This window comes from Pongo pygmaeus, chromosome 18 (assembly GCF_028885625.2).
Source record: "Pongo pygmaeus isolate AG05252 chromosome 18, NHGRI_mPonPyg2-v2.0_pri, whole genome shotgun sequence".
NCBI classification, from domain to species: domain Eukaryota; kingdom Metazoa; phylum Chordata; class Mammalia; order Primates; family Hominidae; genus Pongo; species Pongo pygmaeus.
The window spans coordinates 79,603,005-79,630,359 of record NC_072391.2 but is presented as its reverse complement, the minus strand read 5'-3'; positions in this window follow the sequence as shown (position 1 = coordinate 79,630,359).

Here is a 27,355-nt window from a genome sequence, read left to right as displayed (position 1 = left end):
CTGGTCTCTTGATGCCCAAGAAAGCCACCTTGACCTGCACATGGACAGGTTTTTTCCCCAGGGTGGGTAATTTCCCTATCTGCCTTCTTGGCATTGTAGTATGATGGTTAAGAGCCACAAGCTTCTAAATCACACTACCCAGGTTCAAATTCTGACTCTGCCCTTTTATAGCTACTAACTTTGGTGACCTTTGGCAAGTTACTTAACAGCTCCATGAATCAGTGTCCTCATCTGCAGAATAAGGATAGCAATCCTTCCAACTTTAGAGTTGGGAGATCCTGTATGTGGTCAATGTCCAGCGATGCTACTCTGTCACACTCATGCTGCCTCTTGAGTCTATGACCCCAGACTGGCACTCACAGCCCAGCTGGAGCTGGGACACCAGCCAGTTCCTCCACCCTGCTCCAGCATGCACATTTCAAACCACTCTGCCACCTGCTGGTAGCCTACACATGCTCCGGGGCACCAAGTCAAGACAAAACTTTAACTCATGTTTATTTTCTAAAAATCCATTCAACAAATGTTTATTGAGCACCCATGTAATGCCACGAACTGTGCTATATATTAGGGATTCAATAGAGACTAAAGAAGACAAGACTGTTATCCTACAAAGCTAACATTTCAATGACTCTTTTTTCGTAATATTTCCCTAAAGGAACTGGAGGCAATGGTTGATCCCAAGATCCGACAAAACACTCAAGAAAATGCTCAGACACCCACCCCTGTGTTGCACAGGTGCTTAGTGAGAGCCCCAAGGGTAAGAATCAAATAGAATCATCACCATAATTGTGGCCAGTGTTTCCTTTTACTCTTGGGCAGAGAGCCTTCCATTAGGCACAGAGCAGTCAGGGTTGGGCACAGGACTGAGTTCTGGCTCATGGAGTATGGCCAGAAGTGACATGAGCTGCTTCCAGACCTGGCCCATAGAAACTTCCTGCATGGCTGCTCCATGCTTTTCCCCCTTTCTGGCGGTCTTGAACAAAGGGTGCCCCCACGGCAACTTGGGAATCACCAAGGTAGGAAAGATAGCAGAACCACAAGACAGAAGGAGCCTGAGCCCTTGAATCATTACTTGGAAGAAAGTTGCTCAACCAGGAAAACTTGCGTGGGAGCTTGACATGAGTGAGAAATAAACTTTGATATTTAGAGGTTATGTTTTACCATGGCTTATATGGTGTTAATGTATAGAAGTGGTAAAGGACCATGGAAAGAAACAGGAAGAAAATGAGAAAATGGGATGGATGATGAACAAGACAAGAATTCAGGCATCTTCTGTTGCTCTTATAACTTTCTCTTCTCTAATGTTAAAAAGTAAAGTGGTTGATTTTCCCTCTGAGTTCAGTAATAAAACATGTGCCACAAAAGGGGAGTATATGCCTGTGCCCATCGTCTCTGAAAAAGAAAAACATAACTTTAGTTTGACATGATTTCTTCCACAGGAGGGGGAAAGAAAGAAAGAAAAGTACAAAGGAAATTCTCAAGCTGGTTGGAGAATCTAAAGACATAGTCTCGAGCACAGAGAGCACACTCAAGGAACTTGGAAGAAACACGAAGTTTCAAAGGCTGACTGCAGTTTTTGTCAAAGTTTCTGCAGTCTGACATCTCAGACTGCAGAGTCTTAGACCCAGGGAGAGGTCAGATGAAACCACCTAAATCACAGATGGGTTAACAGAAGACAAAAGCTGTATCTTCTCAGTATGTAATCCGGGTTTAAGGAAGAACCTAAGCTAGCAAAACAGGTGTGACAAAATGAGATGTATTAGAAGGGATTCTCCTCCAAAATAACATTAAAACTGTTCTCAACAGGAGTTCCTTAGACCCTTAACATCAGAGTCACCGGGAATGCTGGTTGAAATGAAGTCTGTTTATTCTTAATAGTTAAAAAATAGAAAATACCTAAATGTCCATCAACAGGTGAATGGATGAACAAAGTATGGTGTATCCATACAAAAGAGTATCATTCAGCAATTAAAAAAAAAGATGACCAACTGATACACACAATATGTGCGAATCTCAAAAACATTATGGTGTGCCAAAGAAGCCAGACATAAAAGTACATACTATATGTTTCCGGTCACGTGAAACTCTAGAAAAGACAACTTTAATCTACAGTGACAGAAAACACATCAGTATTTGCCTGGGCAGGGAGAGTGGTGTGGAGAGTGAATGGGAAGTGGCACAAGAATGTGGGAACGTGTTCCAACTTGACTGTAATGGTGGCAACGTGGCTTTATAAATTTGTCAAAACTCATGAAAACATACACTTAAAATAGGTGTGTTTTACTGTATGTGAAGTATACCTCCACAAAGGTGATTAAACATTAAATCTTACAAAACGTAGACCTATTAAAAGCAACAACACTCCAGTAGCAATGAGCACACCTAGCACCCAGATGATGATTTCTAATACCAGGATGATTTCCAATACAAGGATTCTAGAATGGGAGCAGGAAGTATACAAAATGAGCCTGAGCTCATTGTAGTTCCAGAAAGTAAGGAAGTACTGAGAAAAAATAAATAAAATGAATGATATGGTTTGGCTGTGCCCCTACCCACGTTTCATCTTGAATTGTAGTTCCCATAATCCCTACGTGTCGTAGTAGGGACCTGGTAGGAGTTAATTGAATCATGGGGGCAGTTACCCTCATGCTGTTCTCATGACAGTGAGTGAGTTCTCACAAGATCTGATGGTTTTTACCAGAGGCTTTTCCCCCTTTTGCTTGGCACTTCTCCTTGCTGCCACCATGTGAAGAAGGACGTGTTTGCTTCCCCTTCCACCATGATTGTAAGTTTCCTGAGGCCTCCCCAGCCAAGCTGAACTGCGAGTCAACTAAATGTCTTTCTTTTATAAATTACCCAGTCTCAGGTATGTCTTTATTAGCAGCATGAGAACCGACTAACACAACAATCCCACAGTAACAGGGTTGTGTTAAGGAGATACAGAGTGAACTGAAAGTGCTCCCAATGGCCAAAGCCAAAACATTTTCAGCAACAAAATAGTATTGATATTAACCAAAAGTTAAAAACAAATAAAAAGTTAAATATTAATTAAAAATAAAATAACATAATACCCATGTGTCCATATCAATATAAATAAATGATTAAACAAATAAATAAATAGGGGAGAATAAACAAACTTTTGATACAGAAGAATTCCAAATAATTTACTTAGCTACTCCACCCTTCAGGAAGTAGAGCATAACTCCTATTCTTTCAGTGTGGGCTACAGATAGTGAATTTCTTTCAAAGAGTAGAAAAAAGAAGGACAAAAGAATAACTGTGCAGTGGAGAAACAACGAAGACTACCTCAGCCAGGTGATCAAAGTCAACATCAACAGTGATATATCATGTTGACGGTATGTGCCCTTGATATGATGTGGTGAGAATGGCATTTACTTCTATGGTTTTCCTTACAAAAGTCCATAACACCAGTCTAATCATGAGAAAAACATCAGACACATTTCCATTGTGAGACATTCTTCAAAATAACTCCTCAAAACTCCTCAAAATGGGGAAGGTCATCAAGATCAAGGCAAGTCTGAGAAACAGTCACAGCCAAGGAGATGTGACAACTACATGTGATGCAGTGTCCTGGACAGGATCCTGGGACAGAAAAAGGACGTTAGGTAAAAACTAAGGCAATCTGAATAAAGCATGGACTTTAGTTAATAATCATTGATATTGTTTTTTTCATTGTGACAAATGTACCAGGGTACAGTAACAACATAAGTTAGTAACTGGGGAAACTGCATGTAAGGCATATGGAAACTGTACTATCTTTGCAATTTTTCTGTAAATCTAAAACTGTTCTAAAATTTAAAGTTTATTTTTAAAAATCAGAGGCCCATTCATTCAGCCTCTCTGGTCCAGGTGCCCTGTAATCTCTATTCAACACAGCCCCGTGAGTGTATCCAAGAAGCCCTAGAGCAGTGGTTCTCAATCTTGACTGCTTATCCCAATCACTTGAACTTAACACCACTCCCAGAACACTTGTGATTCAATAGGCGTAAAGGGAGGTCAAAAACAGGTCTTCTTAAATGGTCTCCTGGTGATTCTATCATGCAGGGTTGACAGCCATTGCTTTAGGGACATGTTGGATTTCTTCATTCTTTTTTGCTTCTACATCCAATATTTCCACCCCCCCAACCCCCAACCCTCCTGCCCCCTGCCGCCCTTTCCCTTAAAACACATTTAAGCATATCACGTACCTGCTTGGGAAAAAACAAACAAACACAAAACAACAACAACAACAACAACAAAAAACACCATGGGCCAGAGAATGCAGGAACCACTCCAGGAGGCATATTACAGTCCTGGGCCACCAGCGCCCAGCCACCTCCCAACTCTACTTTTGTCCATTCCCCTGCGGCACCACAGGTAACCAGCCCTGCACCTTTACAGCACTCACCTCTGATTCCACTGCACCTTTACAGCACTACAGCTCATGTGCATGCCTCCTCTTTCCCAGACAGACTCTCCCACTGTTACAGTAGGTAGTTAGTCACACATGAGCAGGGTAGGAAAGTCCCCTACCATCACCACTCCCACCAAGAATGTCAGGCCACCATTAGGTGATGGGTAAGTGGTTGTTAAATTGTCTCTAAAATAAAAATCAGTTGCCGCCAGTGCCAGGGTAAGGCAGTCTCCCAATAGAAAGAAAACCCTTGAAACTGGTGATTAGCAGCTTCCTGATAAGATCTCACGAGTTGAGTGAGTGGGCTCAAGCATGAGCACTACGAGGCAAAATGGCAGAGTTTAACTGGCATATGACCTTCCTCTCGGAACACTCAACTAGTAAGGGGAAAATGCCTCAAGTGAGCATGTGCACAACTTCAGGAAACACACTGTGCATGAGGCCCCTCCCAAGCACTAGCAGGCCACTGTGCATGCAGACAGCCCACCCCAAGGGAAAACTCAGGGGAGAAGGGATGCGACCCCCCAGAAGCATGCCAATGTATAAAACCCAAAGTCAAAGGTCAAGTCACGCACTTGAATCTCTCAAGTTGCCCACTTGACCCTCTTGTACATGTACTTCCTTTTGTTCCTGCTTTAAAACTTATTTATTTATTTATTTATTTATTTATTTATTTATTTATTTATTTATTTATTTTAGACAAAGTTCTGCTCTTGTTGCCCAGGCTGGAGTGCAGCAGCACGATCTCAGCTCACTGCAACCTCCACCTCCTGGGTTCAAGCAATTCTCCTGCCTCAGACTCCCGAGAAGCTGGGATTATAGGCACAAGCCACCATGCTCGGCTAAGTTTGTATTTGTAGTAGAGACGAGGTTTCACCATGTTGGCCAGGGTGGTCTCCAACTCGTGGCCTCAGGTGATCTGCCTGCTTTGGCCTCCCAAAGTGCTGGGATTGCGGGCATGAGCCACCACACCCGGTCTATGCTTTAAAACTTTTTGATAAACTTTTACTCCTGCTCTAAACCTTGTCTCTGTTTCTTTCTGAAGAGTCTAGAATTGAGGTTGCTGCAGACCCATAGGAATTCACCACTGCTAACATACTTTGGTGCTGTGTGACTCAAATACATTCGCTAGAGGTAGCACCACCTGTTCTGCCTGACAAGCTCTCCCTCATCCTTCAAAACCTAGATCAAATGTCTCCTTCTCTCTGAAGCCTGCCCAGATGTCCCCCTAGAATGTAGTCAGTTTCCTCTTCTGTCTTCCGGCCACACTTTTCTGACCTGTGTCTCATCATCCACCAGAGTGGACTGCAATCTTGGTTTGAATGTCTCTCCCCATCACTGGAAGGTGAGCACCTTGAGAATAAGAATATGCCACTGTTTGTCATTCACACCCTGCTGTCCTCCCAGCACCTATCACAGTGCTGAGCAGAGTAGCTCCTCAGTATTCATTCAAGTGCGTAACTGAGTAAACGCATTAATGAACAAACTCATTCTAGAGGCCTCAACCTCGTGTGAGGGGAAATAAAATCTGCCAGCTAAGAAAAGTTCTCTCTGTATCAGATGGCCCATCTATTTCTGTTCATTTGCTCTGCAAGTGACATTCTGAATGTTTCCTTAATGTGTTTGTTAAGAACTACATACACTTTGATGAACAGGCTCTGGTATACATAAGCCAGTCAGGATGTCAGCAATGCTGGTGGAGAACATGGAAAGCAAGCCGACATCTCAGACTCACGGACCAGCCCAGAAGCAGCAAGCACCTTGCAAGGTAGACAGAAGGCAGAGATGGGGCCAGGAGACCAGGCTAAACCCCAAGGCATTTCACAGTCCTGCCCTCAGCTCATCCCCATGACCCTCTGTAAATCAGGCAGGGCTATCATTTTAAATCTCTCTTTTTTATTGGAGGAAACTGAGGTTCAGAAAAGTTGGGGTGGAAGCAACTATCAGGAGCAAAGCCCAAAGCGGCCACCACAAAGAAGAAATTGACTTGAAGTCCCATCTTTTTGTAAAATCTTTGTGGGAATCATAAACTCAATTCCATATAGCCCTATGTTTGATTTTAAGAAGCAGCAAGTAAATACCCCAGGGTCCCTCAGTGAAGGAGTAAGAACTGGAACGTGACCTTCTTATGACAGTGGGAAAGATTCTGTGTGGTATAAAGAAGAGGTTCTAGGAACACAAACCATTGAGGATCTACCTGATAAGGGTTACAGGCCCTCTAAACAGGAAAAAATCCAGGGCTCATGGTCTTGCATAAAAAGCCAGAGGCTAAAAGGCCCTGAAATGTGCAGGGATTATTCAGGGGTCCATAGGTCCTGTGTAAGAACCCCTGGACTAGATGCTCTTACAGTCCCTCCAAATCTTGACATTCTCTAGTTTATCTTTTTTTGTAAAAGACAAAAACGATTTTTAAAAAGATTTTTGCTTAGTAAAGACTGCAAACATAGTAACTACTCACTAAATGAAAGCTACTAATTACAATGGTGTGATGATAGATGTGCAAGCAGTCTCCTACAATTGCAGGGGAAAGAAATTCAACTCAAATTGGCTTAAACAAAATAGAGATTACTGGGAGTATCAAGCTTCAGGCATAGCTAGATCCAGGTGTTTAGACGGGATTCATCCAGAATGTAGATCTTCACTTTTTGGTTAATCTTTCTTGGATCTTGGTTCTAGTCTCAGCCAGGCTCTCTCCTTGTTGGGGCAAGATGGCCAGCAGCTGCTCCGAATGTACATGCTATCCTTTCAGTAATCCCCAAAGAGCAGTGTGCTTATTTTCTGCAAGTTGCAACAAAAGCTGTAGATGGTCCTGTTTGGATCACCTCAAGTCACTTGCCAATGCTTGAAGAAATCTCTAAGCTTCAGTGATAGCATATTCCAATGGGCCCGGCTTTAGTCTCAGTTCCACAGTAAAATCTAGAGGTGGAGGCCAACCACCAAACCATACACATTGAGAGTGGGGAAGAGGTGAATCTGCAGGAAAAAAACAATGTGCTATTATTGGGTGGGGGTGGGGAATGGGAGGATGATTCTATATGGGCAGAATGAATCGATGGCTACTATAGTAATCATAAACACCCATGTCTACTGAGCTATTGCTCTGTGGAGTAGACTCAGCATGATGGTCTCTGTTCAGCAATGGTCTTGATGACTTCTTAGGTATGACGTGTTGGTTCAAGGAAAAATGGGATGGAGGACTTCAAAGCCATAGGAAGCCCATTGACTCTTTCACCACAATAACAGCCCTGCTTATTCATGGTGACTCCCACCTCCTTTTGAGAGAGCAGCCCCAATAATAGAAAGCCTCCTATGTCCCACAGTCCTGCCTCCTCTGGTCAACAGCTACTGTTAAAGTGAGAACAGAAAATCTCCTATCACTTTGACAGGCCTCCTACTCAAGTGTATTTTTATTATTTTACCTAACCCTGAAGGCTATCTTTATCTTTCTCCCCTACAGAGTGATTTGGTGACTGTCTGCTTTAATCATTATAGAGATTCAGAAATTTGCTAGGGGCAAAACCACAATTCTTACAGAACAGTGATACCTGGAGTGCTTTTTCTATTCGGGACTCCAGCCCTGAAAGGGAGTCTGAGCACCAGTGATAGATTGTCATCCTCTGGGCCTTGGGAATGAGGACACGTCTCTCTACCCCCTTGTCCTCAGTCAGCAGCTGGCTCAGGGACATCATGGGTCAAGATTAGATGAAGTAAAGTGCTTTCAACTCTGTTGCCTCTTTCTAGCCTGCTTTGGTCCACAGCCAGCTCAGGAAGCTCCCTCTTTTTACTGCTACTCAAACAGCCACCCTGGAAACCCAAGAAGGAATGACCTACCCACAGCCTTGATATAGTTATCTAGTTTTATCCGAGGAGAGCTGTTTTTCTGTTTTGTTTTGTTTTGTTTTGTTGTTGTTTTTGAGATGGAGTCTCGCCCTGTCGCCCAGGCTGGAGTGCAATGGCATGATCTCAGCTCACTGCAACCTCTGCCTCCTGGGTTCAAGCGATTCTCCTGCCTCAGCCTCCCAAGTAGCTGAGACTACAGGTGCCCGCCACCACACCCAGCTAATTTTTGTATTTTTAGTGGAGATGCGGTTTCATCATGTTGGCCAGGCTGGTCTCATACTCCTGACCTCGTGGTCCGCCCATCTCGGTCTCCCAAAGTGCTGGGATTATAGGCATGAGCCACCGTGCCCAGCAGAGCTTAGTTCTTTTTAGGATGGAGAGGGAACTCAGTTTTGGATGGGATGGGGAAACGTTTAATGCAATGGGAGTAAAAAGGTAGGAAAATGGGCCAAGCACGATGGCTCACGCCTGTAATCCTAATACCTTGGGAGGCTGAGGCAGGCAGATTGCCCTGAGCTCAGGAGTTCGAGATGAGCCTGGGCAACATGGCAAAACCCCATCTCTACTAAAAATACACACACACACACACACCACACACACATACACACACACACACATTAGCCAGGCCTGGTGGCACGCACCCATAGTCTCAGCTACTCAGGAGGCTGAGGCATGAGAATCACTTGAGCCTGGGAGGCAGGAGTTGCAGTGAGCCGAGATCGCACCACTGCACTCCAGCCAGGGTGACACATTAAGACTCTGTCTCAAAAAAAAAAAAAAAAAAAAAGTAGGAAAACCAAGAGTTGCCATCTAGGTGACCAAATTCTGTTTCTTCTTTTGTAACAGCCTCAAGGAGAGTCTACTGGTGATCTCCTCAACACTACAGTCTGTTTGTTCCCCTGCTCAAAAGCCTTCTCTTGCTCCCTATTGCTGTCGATAGAAAATAAACCTGCTGGGTGTGCCCTGCAGGCTCTGTGTGATCTGGCCCCTGCTTACATCGCCGGTCTACATTCTCTTTGCTTTATCCCTCACTTTGCTCCAACACATCTTAAAGAGTAGTTCCTGTTCTCTTACCAGAAAACTTACAGGATTATTCTTTTAAATGAATTTCTCTACTTGGCTATTATTAGTTTCCAAGCCACTCTAGCCAATGACAACAAATTTGGTGGCTTGTGTATTTACGTATTTTCTTACAGTTCTGTAAGAACTGGTTTCACTGGGCTGAAACGAAGGTGTTGGCAGGGCTGTGCTCTCGCCAGAAGCTCGAAGACTCCTTCCTTCCTTCCTTCCTCCCTTCCTTCCTCCCTTCCTTCCTCCTCTCCTCCCTTTCTCTCTTTCTCTCTTTCTTTCTTTTTCTTTTTTGCCTTTTCCAAATTTTAGAGCAGCATCCTTTGCATTCCTTAGCTCCTGGTCCCTTCTTCCACCTTCAAAGTAGCCAAGCATTTTGCTTCAGTGGTCACATTCCCTTCTTTTATCTCAAATCTCCCTTCTTCTTCTTATAAGGACACTTGTGATTGCATGTAGATAATCCAGGATAACCTCCCCATCTCGAGATCCTTATTTAATCACAACTGCAAGCCCTTCTTGCCATATACGGTAACATTCACAGATTCTGAGGGGTTAGGACCTGGGTATCTTTTGTGGAGCCCCTGATCAGCCTACCACAACCACTTCCTATACATCTGTCAGGGATCACCTATATGTCAGTTGCTCCAGGAGGTCCTCACTGTCCCACTTCTCTTCTCAGCCAAAGGTTATGTATCTCTTGCCATCCCCTGCTTCCCTCCACATTGCACACACTATAGTATGTGACACCTGTGACTGGCCTGTCCCTCTGACTAAACCCATCCCCAGATGGCAAGGGAAAGGTCTAATGCATGGAAATGTGTGTCATTATGAAAGACTATATGAAAGAAGTGTGAAGCATGAAGCTACAGAACAATAGGTATAACATGAGCACTGTTTAAAGAGCACTTGTGTCTAGAAAGATACGACCTGACTTTGACCTGTGATTACTTCTGGAGAGAGGCATAGGCTTGATGAGCCAAGAATGGCATGAGATTTCTTTTTCATTCTGGTGTTACCTTTTAACATGAGCATGTGTTCATGAATTTCTTGTATATAAAAATATTTTAGAAGTTGAATAGTGGCATATTTCAGATTCTGTAACGTTTCCCCATTTTCTGTTTGAACAAACAGTTGTTTTGTATGTGTTTGCAGTGTCCAACAGGGCCAAGTTTGAGATCTTTCCAAGAAGACCACTTAGTTTTAAAGACTAAGACTTTCTGAGACTTCTGCCAAAAGCCAAAATTGGTATCCCAGGGTGCCAAGTTCTGATGGTCACTCTCTTTTAAAAGGATCCATGTGGGGTAGAACATGCAGATGAAACCCAGTCTCTAGTTAGTGGGGACTGCGTGGAGCCAACAACTGTTAGGGCTTGAGGATGCCACACAGAGCTGGGGATGACTGCCCATCCACCCCTCCCAGAGGAGGGAAGGGGATCCATGGCCATCACTTTCTATGGTAAACGTTACTGACCAGCCAGCAATCAGCAGATGTCACCAGGCTTGAGTCAAGCCAATTTCTCTGGTTAAAACATCACTGACTGCAGAAACACTGACTCAACTCAGCCAACATTTGCCTTTAACACATGGTGCAAAGAAGCAAGGGAATGTCCAGAGAAAGCCATTTGCTTTCTGAGCACTTTCTACACACAAGTGCTCAGAAAATCCCATGAGCAGTCAGAGGAGACAAAGCTGAAAAGATACAGGGCAATGATGACACTACCAATAAGAAATTTCTAATAAATATGTTAAGGACAAGAAACACCATTATAGTGTTATAGAGAATAATTTCACTGACTAAAACTTCCCTGTGCTTCACCTCTTCATCCTTCTTTCTTTCTTCCCTAACCCCTGGTAATCAATATTTTTTACTGCCTCTATAGTTTTGCCTTTTCCAGAATAACACATCATGAAATAATAAAATATATGTCCTTCAAAAAAAAAAAAAAAGAAACAGGCATGGAGAAAATATTTCTCATGCATACAACAAAGGTTGATTATCAAATGCACATTTAAAAATCTCCCTCAAATGAAAAAGAAAAAGGCAAGCAATGCAATAGAAAAGTGAGCAAAGGATAAGAACAAGTAATTCACAGAAAAGGGCGCTCAATCAAACAGCCTGCAAATACATGAAAAAATGCCCCAAATCACTGTAAGATTAGGAAAACGCTGATGTTATTCTTGCATTCTATTTATAGGAGCACAAATTGTTAAGGAAGTCTTGTGAAAAACTGTGGGCATAAGTAAGAAACTTTAAATTGTATATACCACTCCACTTTGCTGCAATCAACCCTAGGGAAAAATATATATACCTATGAAAAAAAGCGTGAAACACATTTTCATTGCAACATTGTTTGTTACTGTGAAAATTTAGAAATAACCTAATGATACCATTACAGATAAATTGCTAAGCAAATTATAGAACATCCACACTAGGAGATACAATAAAATGGTGATACATCATTATATAGTCACATTACAAGATCTCTAAGATATTCTATAAGCATTAAAAAGGGTATTGAGGAATTATATTTATAAATTATTTCTAGATACTTATATTTAAGTACACAGACACTAATCAGGAAAAATATAATCCAAACTGCAAATAGCAATAACAAAATTTGTTCTCTTCAAACTGTTTTCCCCAATATAATTGGTACAAATGTGGTTTAACAGAGCACGTGGAAAAAGAAATTAGAAATATTTGCTGATCATAAAAGCTTAAGATCAATATGCAATTATCACAAAAGCTAAAACAATGTAAGTTACACTAACAAAATAAGTCCTTAGAATTTTAAAATGATAGTGGCTGGTGACCTTTGAGAAGGTCTTAATTTGCAAATTCCATCCCTCTTCATTATACAGCACTTCTCTTACTGCACCTGTGAGTTTACTTATTCTACTTTTCTGTAAATTACTGAAAATACAATGATAATAGATCCCAGTGTGATTCTGGATTTTTCTATATATCACTTTACTTAGATAATTTTTTGCTTTATGTAGTTTGTAGCTCTTTTACTAGGTGCCTACGAATATGGGAACTGTAGTATCTTCCTGACAAACTGACTAATATGAAATACACTTCTTTATTTCTGTTACTTCTTCTCTGTTTTGATGTCTATTTTGTCTACTATTTATATATAACCACATCAGTTTTCTTAAGCTTGCTATCAACTGGCTGTGTCCTCACCCAAATTTCATCTTGAATTGTAATTCGAATTGTAGTCCCTACATGTTGGGGGAGGAGCCTCGTAGGAGGTGATTGGATCACCAGGGTGGTTTCCCCCATGCTGTTCTCCTGATAGTGAGTGAGTTCTCATGAGATCTGATGGTTTTATAAGGGGCTCTTTCCCCTTCACTCTGCACTTCTCTCCCCTTCCACCTTGTGAAGAAGGACATGTTTGCTTCCCCTTCTGTCATGACTGTAGGTTTCCTGAGGCCTCCCCAGCCATACAGAACTGTGAGTTCATTAAACTTCTTTTCCTTATAAATTACCCAGTCTCAGGTATTTCTTTATAGCAGTGTGAAAACAGACTAATACAATCATCTTCCATCCTTTTGCCTTAATTCTGTGCCTTTAAACTGTTTCTCTCATGAATGGCATACTGGTTAGTCTCACATTTTATCCAGTCTGACAAAATGAAGTATTTTATTTATTTATATTTCATGCAGCTTGTGGTAAAATTATGTTTAAGTTCATCATTTGGGTATTAGTTTTCTATTAATTTCATTTACTCCATTTATTTCAACGGTTCCTTTGTTCCTTTTTCCTCCATTATTTTGGAAAAAATGGGTATTTTTTAGTATTCCAATTTATCTCCTTTATTTGACTATTTAGTTATATCATTTCGTGCTATAATTTTAGTAATCCTCTAGAGCAATGCTGCCTAATAAAATTACAATGTAAGCCACATATATATATTTACAGAATATCTAAACTTCCTAGCAAAGTTTAAAAAACAGATGACATTAATTTGATAATGTATTTCATTTAACCCAATATACCCAAAATATTATCATTTCAATATGTAACAAATATAAAAGTATTAATGAGATATTTTATCTTCTAAAAGTACATTTACATTGTCTTTGAAATTTGACAAAAATTTTCTACCTACAGCATATCACAACAGTTAAAGTTAAAGATAGTCCTACCAGAGCAACAACATTGTGTTTCATAAGAGGATAGTTACACTGTGTCAGTTTTTAACATAAATTTAAATTAATTAAAATTATAAATATACTTCCTCAGTATCACCAGCCACATTTCAAGGGCTTAATTGCCACAGATGGCCAGTAGATACTCTATTAAGCAGTACACTCTAATATGTAAGGTTAACTTATCACAGTCTAACTTAAAATAATACTATGGCATTTCGTGCACAATGGGGCACTCTTACGATAGCATAATTTATCCCTTTTCATCCTTTGTGTTATTTTCACATATCCTTTTCTTCCACTTACATTAGAGACTCTACATAATTATTATTTTTGCATTAAACATCCAGTAGTCTTTTATAGTTTAACTATATGATGGATACGCATTTAAAAATAATTTCTAAAATTAGATTTTTGGTTTGCCTAAATAGTTACCCTTTCTCAGGGTCTTCAGTTTTTATTGTAGACCTGGGTTCCCTTCTGTTATAATTTCCCCTTAGCTTGAAGAACATCTTTCAGCATTTTCTGCAGTGCAAATACGCTGGCAAAACATTCTTTCAGCTTTTCCTCATTTAAAAATGTCTTTAATTTGACTTCATTATTAAGTATATTAATGCTGGATGTAGAATTCTATGTTGAGATTTTTTGGTTGTCTTTCAATTCTTTAAAAAGTAAAAAAAAAAAAAAAAAAAAAAAATTCAATGGAGACTAAAGATATTCCATTGTCTTTGGTCTCCATTGTATCCAATGAGAAGTCAGTTTCCATTCTTATATTGTTCCCCTGTTCCCCTGTGTATCCAATGTGCATTGATTTCTTCTCTGGCTGATTTTAACATTTTCTCCTTAGCTTTTCTTTTTGTCAACTTGACTATAACGTAGTTTTGTTTTAGGTTTTGTTTTTTTCTTTTTATCCTACTTGGGGCTCTCTGAGCTTTTCTTATAGCAATGGGTTACTATTTTTGATCCAATTTTGAAAATTTCAGTCCATATTTTTTCACATATTTATCTGTCATTCTCTCCAACAGACACTCTAAAAAAAAGTTTGCTTCACCATTTAACACTGCCTTTGAAGTTCTGTTAAACTTTCATTTTTCTTTTTTTCTTCTGTTGCTTCAGTTTGAAGCTCTACAGACCTGTCTTCGAGTTTTGGTGCTGCTAGATCTCTTCTGCCAAACAGTTAGCCAAGTTGTCAATGCAAAGGAATAGTTCTTGGAGAATATTAAAAGTGCTGCTTCAGTGAACACACAAATGATAAGAAAGCTAAACATTTTTATTGCTGATATACAGAAAGTTGGAGTAGTCTGGATAGAAGATCCAGGCAGCTACAACATTCCCTTAAGCCAAAGCCTCATCCAGAGCAAGCCTTAACTCTTCAATTCTATGAAGGCTGAGAGAGGTGAGGAATCTGCAGAAGAAAAGTTTAAAGCTAGCAGAGGTTGGTTCATGAGGATTAAGGAAAGACACTCAGTCTCACATAATATAAAAGTGCAAGGTAAAGCAGCAAGTGCTGATGTAGAGGCTGCAGTGAGTCATCCAGAAGATCTAGCTAAGATAACTGATGAAAGTGGCACTGAACAACAGATTTTCCAAGTAGACGAAACAACTATTAGAAGAAGATGCCATCTAGGACTTTCATAGCTAAGGAGAAGTCAATGCCTGGCTGCAAAGCTTCAAAGTACAGGCTGACTCTCTTGTTAGAGACTAATGCAGCTGGTGACTTTAAGTTGAAGTCAATTTTGTGGATCATTCTGAAAATCCTAGAGCCCTTAAGAATTATGCTAACTCTATTCTGTCTGTGCTCTATAATGGAATAAAAAAGCCTGAAAGATAGCACATCTGTTTATATCACAGTTTACTGAGTATTTTAAGCCCACTGTTAAGGCCTACTGCTTGGAAAAATAGATTTCCTGCAAAACATTACTGCTCATTTACAGTGCATCTAGTTACCCATCAGCTCTGATGAGGATGTATACAGAGATTAATATTGTTCTCAGGTCTGCTAACACAACATCTATTCTACAACCATCAAGGAGTAATACTTCAAGTCTTATTATTTAAGAAATATATTGTAGAAGGCTATAGCTGTTATACATAGTGATTCCTCTGACAGATTTGAACAAAGCAAACTGAAAACCTTCTGGAATGGATTCACCATTCTAGATGCCATTAAGAACATCCATTGTTCATGGGAGGAGGTCAAAATAACAACATTAACAAGAGTTTGAAAGAAGTTGATTCTGGTGTCGTGGCTCACACCTGTAATTCCAACACTTTGGGAGGCCGAGGCAGGCAGATCACTTGAGGTCAGGAGTTCGAGACCAGCCTGGCCAACATGGTAAAACCCCGTCTCTACTAAAAATACAAAAATTAGCTGAGTGTGGTGGCATGTGCCGGTAGTCCCAGCTACTCAGGAGGCTGAGGCAGGAGGATCACCTGAACCCAGGAGGCAGAGGCTGCAGTTAGCTGAGATCAGGCCACTGCACTTCAGCCGGGGCAGCAGAGCAAGACCCTGTCTCAAAAAGAAAGGAGAGAAAGGAGAGAAAGAAAGGAGAGAAAAGAGAGAAAGAAAGGAAAGAAAGAAAGAAAGAAAGTAAGGAAGTAAGAAAGTAAGTAAGTAAGTTGATTCCAACCCTCATAGATGATGTTGAAAAGTTTAAGACTTCAGTGGAGGAAAGAACTGCAGATGTGGTAGAAATAGTAAGAGAATTAGAAGTGGAGCCTCAGCCAGGCACAGAGGCTCACACCTGTAATCCCAGCACTTTGGAAGGCTGAGGCAGGTGGATTACCTGAGGTCAGGAGTTCAAGACCAGCCTGGCCAACATGGTGAAACCCTGTCTCCACTAAAAATACAAAAATACAAAAAAAAAAAAAAATGCTGGGTGTGGTGGTGGGTACCTGTAATCCCAGCTACTTGGGAGGCTGAGGCAGGGGAATCACTTGAACATGGGAGGTAGAGGTTGCAGTGATCCTAGATTGTGCCACTGCACTCCAGCCTGGGGAACAAGAGCAAAACTCTGTCTTAAAAAAAAAAAAAAAAAAGTGGAGCCTGAAAACATGACTGAATTACTGCAGTCTCATGATAAAACTTAACAGTTGAGGAGTTGCTTTCTATGAATGAGCAAAGGCTGGTTTCTTGAGATGGAATCTAATCCTGGTGAAGATACTGTGAACACTGTCAAGATGACGACAAAGGATTTAGAATATTACATAAACTTAGCTGTTAAAGCTGTGGCATTACTCTAATTCACTCTAATTTTGAAAGAGGTTCTACTGTAGGTAATATGCTATCAGACAGCATTGTATGCTGCTGTGAATGGAAGAGTCAATTCATATGGCAAACTTCATCATGTTACTTTGAAAAATTTCCACAGCTACCTCAGCCTTCAGCAACTCCTACCCCGATCAGTCAGCAGTCATCAATGTTGAGGCAATAATCTTCATCAGCAAAACTTTTAGAGCTCACTGAAAGCTCAGATGATTGTTAGAATTTTTAATAATAAAGTATTTTAAATTAAGTTATACACATTTTTAGACATAATGCTATTGTACACTTAATAAACTACAATTTAATGCAAACATAACTTTTATATGCACTGGGAAACCAAAAATATTTGTGTGACTAGTTGTGCCATTTGCTTTCTCGCAGTGGTCTGGAACTGAACTCACAATGCCTCCAAGGTATACCTGTACTTCATGCTAAACACTGTGTCTAGTGGTAGCTCCTCCCTCTGAAGTTGTCCTTTTAGATTTCTTTATGTTCATAGCTCTTTGAGGGCTTTTTTTTTTTTAAGTATGATTTAGTTGTTATTGTTTGCCTAGCGATTTGTGGTTGTGTTTTGGGGGATAAAGGTCTTTCATATCTCCCTATATCCTAGCCAAAAGTGGAACACCTCATTTAGGTTTTGTTGCATAATTAACATTCCCAAAACCTAAGGCCTAAAACAACAATCATTTGTTTAGCTCGTATTTCTGTGGGTTGACAATTTGACCTGGTTTAAACTGGGTGGTTCTTCTGGTCTCAGATGGGGTCCCTCGTGCATCTGTGGCTAATGACTAGTCAGCTTAGAGGATCTGCTGTGGAGTGTTGGCTAGCTATCAACTGGCACAATGGGGCAACTGGATAGCCTGTATCTCATCCTCCAGCAGGCAAGCTTGAATGTGTTCCCACACCAACTGGGCAGCACAGCTACCTAGAGCATGAAGATTTCTTGAAGCTTATGCTCAAAACTGGCACATCATCACATATGTCACATTCTATTGGACAAACAAACCACAAGCCCAGCCTAGATTCAAGAGATAGGTACACAGCTTTACCTCTTGATGGAAGGAGCTTCAAAGTCACATGAGCACGGGCATGCATTATGGAAGAGTTGAGAATTGTAGCTATTTTTGCAATCTACCAAATAGTGTAACAGTTTGTTCTTTTTGAATTTTTTTAAATTTTCAATGCAGTACTCAAATTATCTTCTCCTAAAGAAACAAAATCTACGCTTTTTATGTTTATCAGGGGAAAAAAAGAATCATGGACTATAATCATCCCATAATGAAAATGTCCAATCCATGAATGGCAATGACATTGGGTGATCATATCAGGACATCACGAAGGTAAAGGTAGATTCTGTTCTACTCCAACCCAACGGGAGTTGGAGGAGTGTTTTGGCTCAGGGAGGGGAATCCTAAGAATAGCATTGTCAACCTGGGACATTTGGGGAAGAAATAAATCAGTTCAGACCAGGACTCAATTTCACATCATAAGAGAGATGGTTGAAGGAATCAGTGCTCTTTATCTTAGAGAAGAGAATGCATTAAAGACAAACCAGCCAGCTTCAAATATCTGTAGATCTGTTTGGTTTAATCCTTTCTTTCAAACCCAGAATGAAGGATTACTTTATCTAAATCATTTTTTATTGTGATATAGTTCATATGTCATAAAATTCACCATTTAAAGTGTTCAATTCAGTGGTTTTTATTATATTCACAAAGTTGTACAACAATCACAATTATCTAATTCTAGAACATTTTGATCGCCCCAAAAAGAAATCTCATACCAATCATCAGTAACTCTCTATTCCTTCCTCTTTCTAATGCCCCTGGAAACCACTGATCAACTTTCTGTTTCTATAAATTTGCCTATCCTAGACATTTCATATCGATGGAATCATATAAGAGGTGGTCTTTTGGGACTGGATGAAGAAATGTTTCCTTCGTTCTGCATAATGTTTTTGAGATTCATTCATGTGGTAGTACGTATCAGTACTTCATTCCTTTTTATGACTAAATATTCCATTGCATGGACAGATCTTTTTTTAATCCATTTATCAATTGATGGACATTTGGGTTGATTCTACATTTTGGCTATCATGAATAACTTTGCTATGAACATTTATATATAAGTTTTTGTGCAAACCTAAGTTTTTTATTTTCTTGGGTATATCCTTAGGAACGGGATTGTTGGGTCATTTCAGTTCACTCTTGAAGGCAAAGCCATGTTAAGAGAAAAGAATTTTCCACCAAAGGAAACTATGTTCACAATGAAATGAGCTTCAATGAAAGTTAGTAAATGCCTGTTCCTGGCGTGGTAGATGGAGAAGCTGGATGAGATTCTTGGCAGGACATGGGATGTTAGACTAGCAAGAGGCGGGAGTATAGTTTAGGAGCAAATATTCTGGAGCTAAACTGCTTTAGTTCAAATTTCACTTCTGCTACTTGCCAGCTGTGTGACCTTGGGCAAAACACTTAATCTGGTTTAGCTTCTGAATTTCCTCATCTTTAAAATAAAAGCACCTATCTCCCTAGTATTAAATTACATAATATATGTAAAGCTCCTGGCACAGGCCTGGCACAGAATAAATACTCAAACAACAGAAGCTACAATTATTACCATCATCATCATGAGAACTGAGGCTTAGAAATTCTCTTTTAAATACAAATTGGAGACCCCCTTATCATTTTACACTTCTACTCATTCACAGTCTTTCCATTTATCAGTTCCTCAATGATTTTCTTTCCAAATATAGTTTTACCAAACATCAATAGATTAAGTCACCTGGAAGCAAACCCAAACCCTACACCATTCTATTGACAACTGGTCTGATTTCAGATTCAAAGAAGGGAACTCAAAGATGAGCTTGTAGCCAAAGTCTAAGTCCTTGATGGGAATCCAGTGCCCCTAAGCTTATTGGGGTAGTTGCTAGGCAAGATGACCTTACAATTTTCCCTTCCAACTCTCCAAAGACCTCTGTGGTCTAGAAGCACAACTTACAACCATGGATCTTTGGGGCAGCTTCTTGGTATTCTCCAGGGAACATCTGGATCAATTTCTCCATAAGTCACCTACACTATCCAAGAAAATTAGCACAGGCCTACAAGACAGGACTAAAGGAATTTTGACCATGCAGAAGCAGAAAGATTTGTAAAGCAAGCATCTCAGGCCTGAGTGCTCGTGGGAACCTAGCCCTTCAAACAAAAACAGGAAGCAAGAGCTTAGAGCAAGGGATTAGATTCCTGTGGGTTTGCTTTGTCTCCTAAGCTATACTCCAAGCCCTGACTACTCAAAGTGCAGTCCATGGTCCATGGACCAGCAGCAGGGCATCGCCTGGAAGCTTGTTAGAAATGTGATATCAGGCCCCTCCTCAGACCTTCTGCACTGGACTCTGCATTTTACCAAGATCTCCAAGTGATTTGTGTGCACAGTGAAGTTTGGGAAACATTGCTCCAAGTTACTTGAGCAGCAAGCTTGCTTCCTAAGAATTATTACACAATGTTCTTCATTTTTACAGCATTTTGCAAGTTACAGAGAATTAAACCACAAGACCCCTGGGAGGAGGAATAGGCTCTTTTCATTTCTGTATAGTAGGGCCTGTGGCAGTATCCAACACCAAATTGGCTCTCCAACGCTGGATGAATCTGGAATAAGTTCTGACATGGCCCCACCTAAGGAGGTGACTTGGAAAGTAAAGGGAAAGGATTAATGTTTGTTGTATACCTACTATGTATCAGACACTATTATAGAAGTAAGATATTTTAGTCACATTTATAATTGAGGGAATTCAGTTCAGAGAGGTCAACTAGTCTGCCCAAAGTCAAAGAACTCATAAGCAAAAAAGCCAGGATCAAACCCAAGGTTACACAGTTAATAGAATATGGCATAGGAAGGAACTCAAATCCCAGGTCCACCTAACTCCATAACTCTGTCCATGACTGAGTATAGCACCAAAGGAATCATTCATCAAATAGATTGACATAATTGACATAATGATGTGATTGACACATCAACATTTCTTTATTTAACAAAACAAACATACATATATATACGTAGAGAGAGAGAGAGAAAGGGAAAAGTGGGAGAAGGAGCAGGAAATAGAGAATGAACTCACTATTTACCAGGCACCAATTCTGAACATGTTACATGGGTTAATTAGCTCACATTTCTTAACATTTTCATGTGGAAGTTCTATTATATCTGCTTTACAAGTGGGAAAATGATAGCACAGAGAGATTAGTACCTGTCCAAGGTGACCCAGCTGATAACTGACAAAGCTGGGATTCCAGCACAAGCCCTTGAGCCCATGTCGTCAACCGCTATGATGTGCTGCTACTAGCATGAAGAGAAAACTTGACTGCTGGGCAATTTGCCTACCTATTAAACCTCTGCTTTCCCCAGATGCTCCCTACCTATCATGGCAGATGTGAAATCACCTGTGACCAGAAGAGAGGTCCTACATCAAGACATCACTGAAGCAGCCTGAGTCCCAACCAGGAAGTTCCACAGTATCCTGAGATGGAAAACCACAAGAATAAGGAAAGTATTCTCCTTTAGCAAGAAGCCGAGGGGTGTTCTCTCTATACTGGGTGCATCAGCTGCCCTTGTTCTTGGCTGGTATTCCTGCTTCACCCTGTTCCTCCTCTCTGCCCTTCTTGCCATTAGTTCACCTCTGCAGACTTCACATGTCTTCAACCAACAGCTATGAGCTCATTCTGCCTACCAGGAGGCCAGGTGCTCTTGGCCTGCACTTTGCCTCCAGTCACAGTCTGGAAGGTCCTGCTTCCCAGAAAGAAGTAATAATGCTCAGCCTCTTCTTTCCTGATGCACTGGGGCTGCAACTGCTCATTCCGTCCCCCTTTAACCCCATAGAATGCATCATCCTTTGCTCTGGCCTCCAGTTGGTCATGCAAATGAACAAGGGTCCTCACTCCAGTAGGCAATGGGCTTCAGAATTGACTCAGAAAAGTGTTTGCTCTTGGGCATTACCTAATCCAATTAGCCTCCACCTGTTGCAGATGTACTCTGAAGCTCTCCTCTTAAATGGACCACAGGTATCTTTGAAAAAAACATTTGAATTTGCCCGCATTCAGCATCACTAGGTTATTTCTAAGCACTTCAAAACCTATGCTTGCATTGGAAACATTTTCTTTTTATATGACTGAGTTGGTTCAGATTCCATCCCCACTTGATGGCTAGAGAGAGTAATGCTAAGAGGCTTCAAAGTTTCTACTTTACATTGATGTTTTTCAAAATTTAGCGTATGTAAGATTTCCATCAGGTACACAATAAAAATTAGTTTGCTATGTCAGTTTCCAGTTTCTTTCTCTCAGGTCAGATGTCAGCATATTTAGGGTGGGACAACTGAGGAATCTGCATTCTCAAAGAGAAGCCTTCATGGTGCCACTCCTCTCCACTTCCCATGCCTTGTTTATGTAGGTGGCTCCATGCTTTGAGGAATACTGCAACAGGGTAAGAGAGTCTATGAATAGAATTTAGGATTCTATGAACGTGGATGGGAAAAAAATTTGCAGCCTCATTTTCAATATCTTCTCATTGAAAATTAGCATTTCCCTTAATAATAAATATAGGCCACAAACGACAGTTGTACTAACAGTGCCTGTGACTTTGTCACCAAAGCAACTCATACTTTTCTATCACACAAGCTTTGCAGGTACCTCAAAATATCTTTTACATTCACCAGTTCTTCAAAATTGTAGTCGTTATGAGACTTGCTGCTAGATCTCATCAATATATTAATTTAAAAACACAGCACAAATTTTGTTTAATATTCTAATAATTGTAATTTAATAGAATTGGCTGCCTTTGTAATCCAGCATTATTTTTGATTTAAAAGCATGATGCCGAGAAGATGTCCCTGGCCTTCACCAGACTGCTGAAGGGGCTTTCTGAATTCAAAAAAAAAAAAACAAAACATTTAGGAACCTCTGTTCTCAGACGTCCTCTTTGCTACCCCTAACTCCTTGCTGATTCCCGGGGAATTTCAATGACAATGGTTGCCCTACTCAAGGGAAGCCAATGGATAGGTCTTGTTGAGCCAATCAGATGCTCCTTCTTGATGTAGGAGCTAGCATGCAGTCAGTAGGTGGGGGGCTCTGGGGGCTAAGAGGTCTTTAGAATCAGGACACAATGGATCCCACTGCAAACCACAGTCCCATAGCAGACAATGGTGCAAGGGACAGACTGAAGAGATTGAGAGAGCTGGCCTGTGACTAGAATACAGCAGAGATAGGAAGCAGAAGTCAGCTCCACGAGCTAGAACCTATGATCTCAGAGGGGCTGAGAGAGAAAGAGCATTCCAGTTTCCCCAAGGCTCAGCTACACTCCCTGCCCTGGACCTGCAGAAACTTCACTTCTCTTTGTATTAATCTATCGCCTTTCCCTTTTCTAGTTGGAGTTTCTGCTTCTCCTAGCCAAGACCTTGACTACAGGTGCATGGGTGGCCCTTATTAGTTGTTTCAGTATCTTTCCATGTTTGCTTATATCATCACTTAGCATGGCACATGTATACATATGTAACTTACCTGCACATTGCGCACATGTACCATAAAACCTAAAGTATAATAATAATAATAAAAGAAAAAAAAAAAAAAAAAGAAAAGGGTGGATTTTTAAGTCAGACTTCCTGAGCTTATCCTCTGCCACATCCTGCTTGTAAGAAGGTAGGCAAGTTGCTTGGCCTTTCTGCACTTCATTCTTTCATCAGAAAAATGAGGACAATAGGAGTAGCTACTTTGAAATCCCGGCCAGTGAGAGTAGCTACCTAAGATGAGCATCAAATGAATTGATGTATATAAAATATGTCTGGGACAGAGTGAGTGCTCAGTAATTGTATGCAATTATAATGTTTATTGTCCCCAAGTCACAGGCCTTGGACTCTTGTCATCTGTACCTGCTTACCCTTCTTTTCAGCACAGTCCCAATCAGAGCTAACCATGATGGACAGGCCAAGCTAGGGGCTGGGCATCTCCACAGGTTGGCATTCTCTATTGGCAACCTTACACTTATTCTTTGTAAAAAGCTTTCCAGTAAGATTGTGAAGATTTTCTCTTGGAGTTCTGCTCAATTACTAGAATAGATTCACTTATTTGTGAGATAATTTGTTTCTCTTGTGCTGAGATTTCTCTTCTTGTTTGGGACAAAATACAGTTCACATCACCTCTCCATTCATTCCTGGGCAAACAGTTCACACCCCTGCTAAGGTTAGGAAACACAGAGTGTGCTGGACACAGGCACAGAGCTGCACACACTCCTGGTGGGAGGCAGGGGGCAGAATTACCAAGGTATCCCTGAATTGAACACAGTAGCTCTGAGAAAGGATGGCCACCTCTTCAGGCTACCTATCTGCCCGTGTCCATCTTTTCTGTGATGTGACCCTAGGTGTTTCCTCTCCTATTAACAAATACCATCTAGCACCAGGCTCTGAACACAAACAAAGGGCAGCCACTACTGTTTCCGGGATGCACATCTACCTTCAGGGCTGTCCAAGATGTGGGTGCTCAGACAGCTCATTCCAAGGGTCCAATTTCAGCTTTCAAATCTATGTGGCTTAACTTCTGTCCCTCTTTCATTGATGTACCCATCAGGGAAGTCACCTAGGGTCGATGTAGCATGCTAGAAAAGCTTGTCTGATTTATTTTTCCCTCACCATTAGGCAGTTTCCTTGCTGCCTTGGGGTTTAGATTATTTTTAAATGATTTATGGAAAAATGAAAACTAATGTTCAATTAGACCAAGACCCTCCAACCAAAGAAGACGAATAATATAATCAACCTAGACAAATGCCAGTCTAATTCCTAAAGTTGCCTGCAGACAAAGATTGTGAAATCCTCTTATCCCTTATTGTATCTTTTAATCAGGCTAACATTAGAAAACTTATTGAAATGATAACAATAATAATATTGATAATCAAGAACATGTGATAAATGATAGCTACTTGCCATATACTTTTCTAAGCATGTTACACATGCTCATTTAATTTTCACAAAAATGAAATAGGCACTATCATTATCTCAATTTACAAACTGAGTCAGAGAGGCTAAGTGACTTGCCCAGGGTTACTCTGCTACACATTACCCTGCTACTGCTAGGACTTCTGCTAGAACTGAGCCCATTTTCTCATGCATTCTGTGGAGAGGCTGAACAAAACCACTTAAAACGGCCCTGCCTGCTGTTCCAAAGATGACAGCAAAGCACCTCTTCACCCCTTTGCCTGGTTTCTCCTGCAGGCAGCATTGATGTGAACTGTTCAGGTCCTCTTCCAGTCCTGCTGCTGAATTCTTGTGCAACATGACCGTGTTTTTTCTAGGACTAAGCTTCCTGGTCCATAAAATCAAGGTGTTGGACCAGGTGATTGCTAATATTCTTCCCTAGTTGTGATGGTTAATACTGAATGTCAACTTGATTGGATTGAAGGATGCAAAGGATTGTTCCTGGGTGTGTGTCTGTGAGGGTATGCCAAAGGAGATTAACATTTGAATCAGTGGACTGGGAGAGGCAGACCTACCCTCATTCTGGGTGGGTACCATCTAATCAACTGCCAGTGCAGCAATAACAAAGCAGGCAGAAGAGTATGGAAGGACTTGACTTGCTGAGTTTTCCTGCCTTCATCTTTCTCCCATGCTGGATGCTTCCTGCGCTTCAACATCAGACTCTAAGTTCTTCAGCTTGTGGACTCTTGGACTTACACCAGCGGTTTGTCAGGGGCTCTCAGGCCTTTGGCCACAGACTGAAGGCTGCACTGTCAGCCTCCCTACTTTTGAGGTTTTTGGACCCAGGCAGATCCACCACTGGCTTCCCTGCTCCTCAACTTGCAGACGGCCTATTGTGAACTTTGCCTTGTGATCTTGTGAGTCAATTCTCCTTAATAAACTCCCTCTATTATATACATGTATCCTATTAGCTCTCTCTGTCTAGAGAACCCTGACTAATACACTGGTCTATTCTTGAGTTTTCAGAGAAAGAAAAGAACCCTCACCAAAGCATAACTGATGACAATTGGGTGATGACCATTCGTGACAGGGAGGGTTCAAATAACCACGATTTCATCATTGTTTGGGGCTAGCTGACAACCAGAACAGTGAGTTTCCCAGCTCTGGAGGCAGCCATCATAAGAGCAAGTGGGTAGTGAAGCTCTCACGCTGGGCTGTTTCTCTGATCACTGCCTCCCTGGCTGTCTCCAAGAGAACAGAAGGGTGGTCCCATAGACCACCACAACTTCACCTGGGGAACTTAGTGACATGTCCAGAACCCACTCTCAACCAACTGCATCAGGATCCCTAGAGGTGGTGCCAGGAATCTGTATGTTCAACAATATCCTGGGTGATTTGAAAAACACTGGAAACCATGACATCAGGGGCTCTCAGTTTAGAACAGGTGACTAATCTCTTATTATTACTCGAGATTCAGATCACTTTTTACATGTGTAAAGTTTGGATATTTTTTATTCATTCAGCTCCTAGATTTTATTGTGAAGAGTCAAGGGCAAATTGAGGGTATGCCCAGGTTTCTAAACTTGGAGATTTTGCCCATACACATTCCTGTGTGTCTTGCATATTCCACCGTCTTCAATGGATACTGCTTTCATCTTGCAAGTGAAAATGGAAGCATCTCTCAGCTCCTTCTTGCCTCTCAGTAAGGGAATTTTCTGATGGAATGCTTTGCTACAAACAAACACCTTCTTACCTAGTGAACTGTCACCATCAGAAGAGCCCTGTCCTAGAGGGCCGTGGACTGAGCTTTGTGTCACAAGAGAAGACAATAGAACTCCTTGGATCATGTGTTAGGCTGAAGGACAGCAAAACAATGTCCTGCCATCTGGCCTTGACCTTGTCTTTCAGGATAGAAACCTTCAGACATATGCCTGAGCCAAGCTGTGTGTCAGCTGAAGATCTCCACGTCTCTGCTAACCACAGACATGGCAATAACTTGGGCTAATAACATGTGTAGAAGTGAAGTACGCTACTTCCAAAAAAAGATGTTAGAGATGGCATGTTTCTTCCCTGCAATGGCAATAGATAATGCTCCAGACAGTGAGCCCCATCAGCATGGGTGTTAGAGACAGGAAATGTAGAGCAGAGCACTCATCCCACCCACTGAGCATATGTAGCAAGTACAAGAAATCACCCTTCATTGCACTAAGTCAATGAGATCCAGGAACTATTTGTTACTGCAGCAGAATGTAACCTATTCTGACTGATATACAACATGACTCTTAGAACAGTGGTTTTCAACACTGGCTGCACAATAGAATCACCTGGGGAGCTCTAAAATAAGTGCTTGGACCCAATCCCAGGTCAATTAAGACATAATCACTCTCTTAGTTAGTGAGATAATCTCTCCATAAATATATTGACTGAAGTACACTGGCAATTTTTCAGACTGGGTTTTGTGAGGAGGAGAAAACAGCAATGAATTGCTGAGCTTATACAATCATATAATGCCTTTAATGACAATTTCAGAAAAAAATGGCTTAGGGGTATCTTTGAGTACCAAATGCTATATTTATTAACCAATAACAAGGAGCATTTGAGGTATCTATATTGGTTGTGATTATTCTGAGAAATGTGACAGTTTTCCTGATCTATCACCAGATATG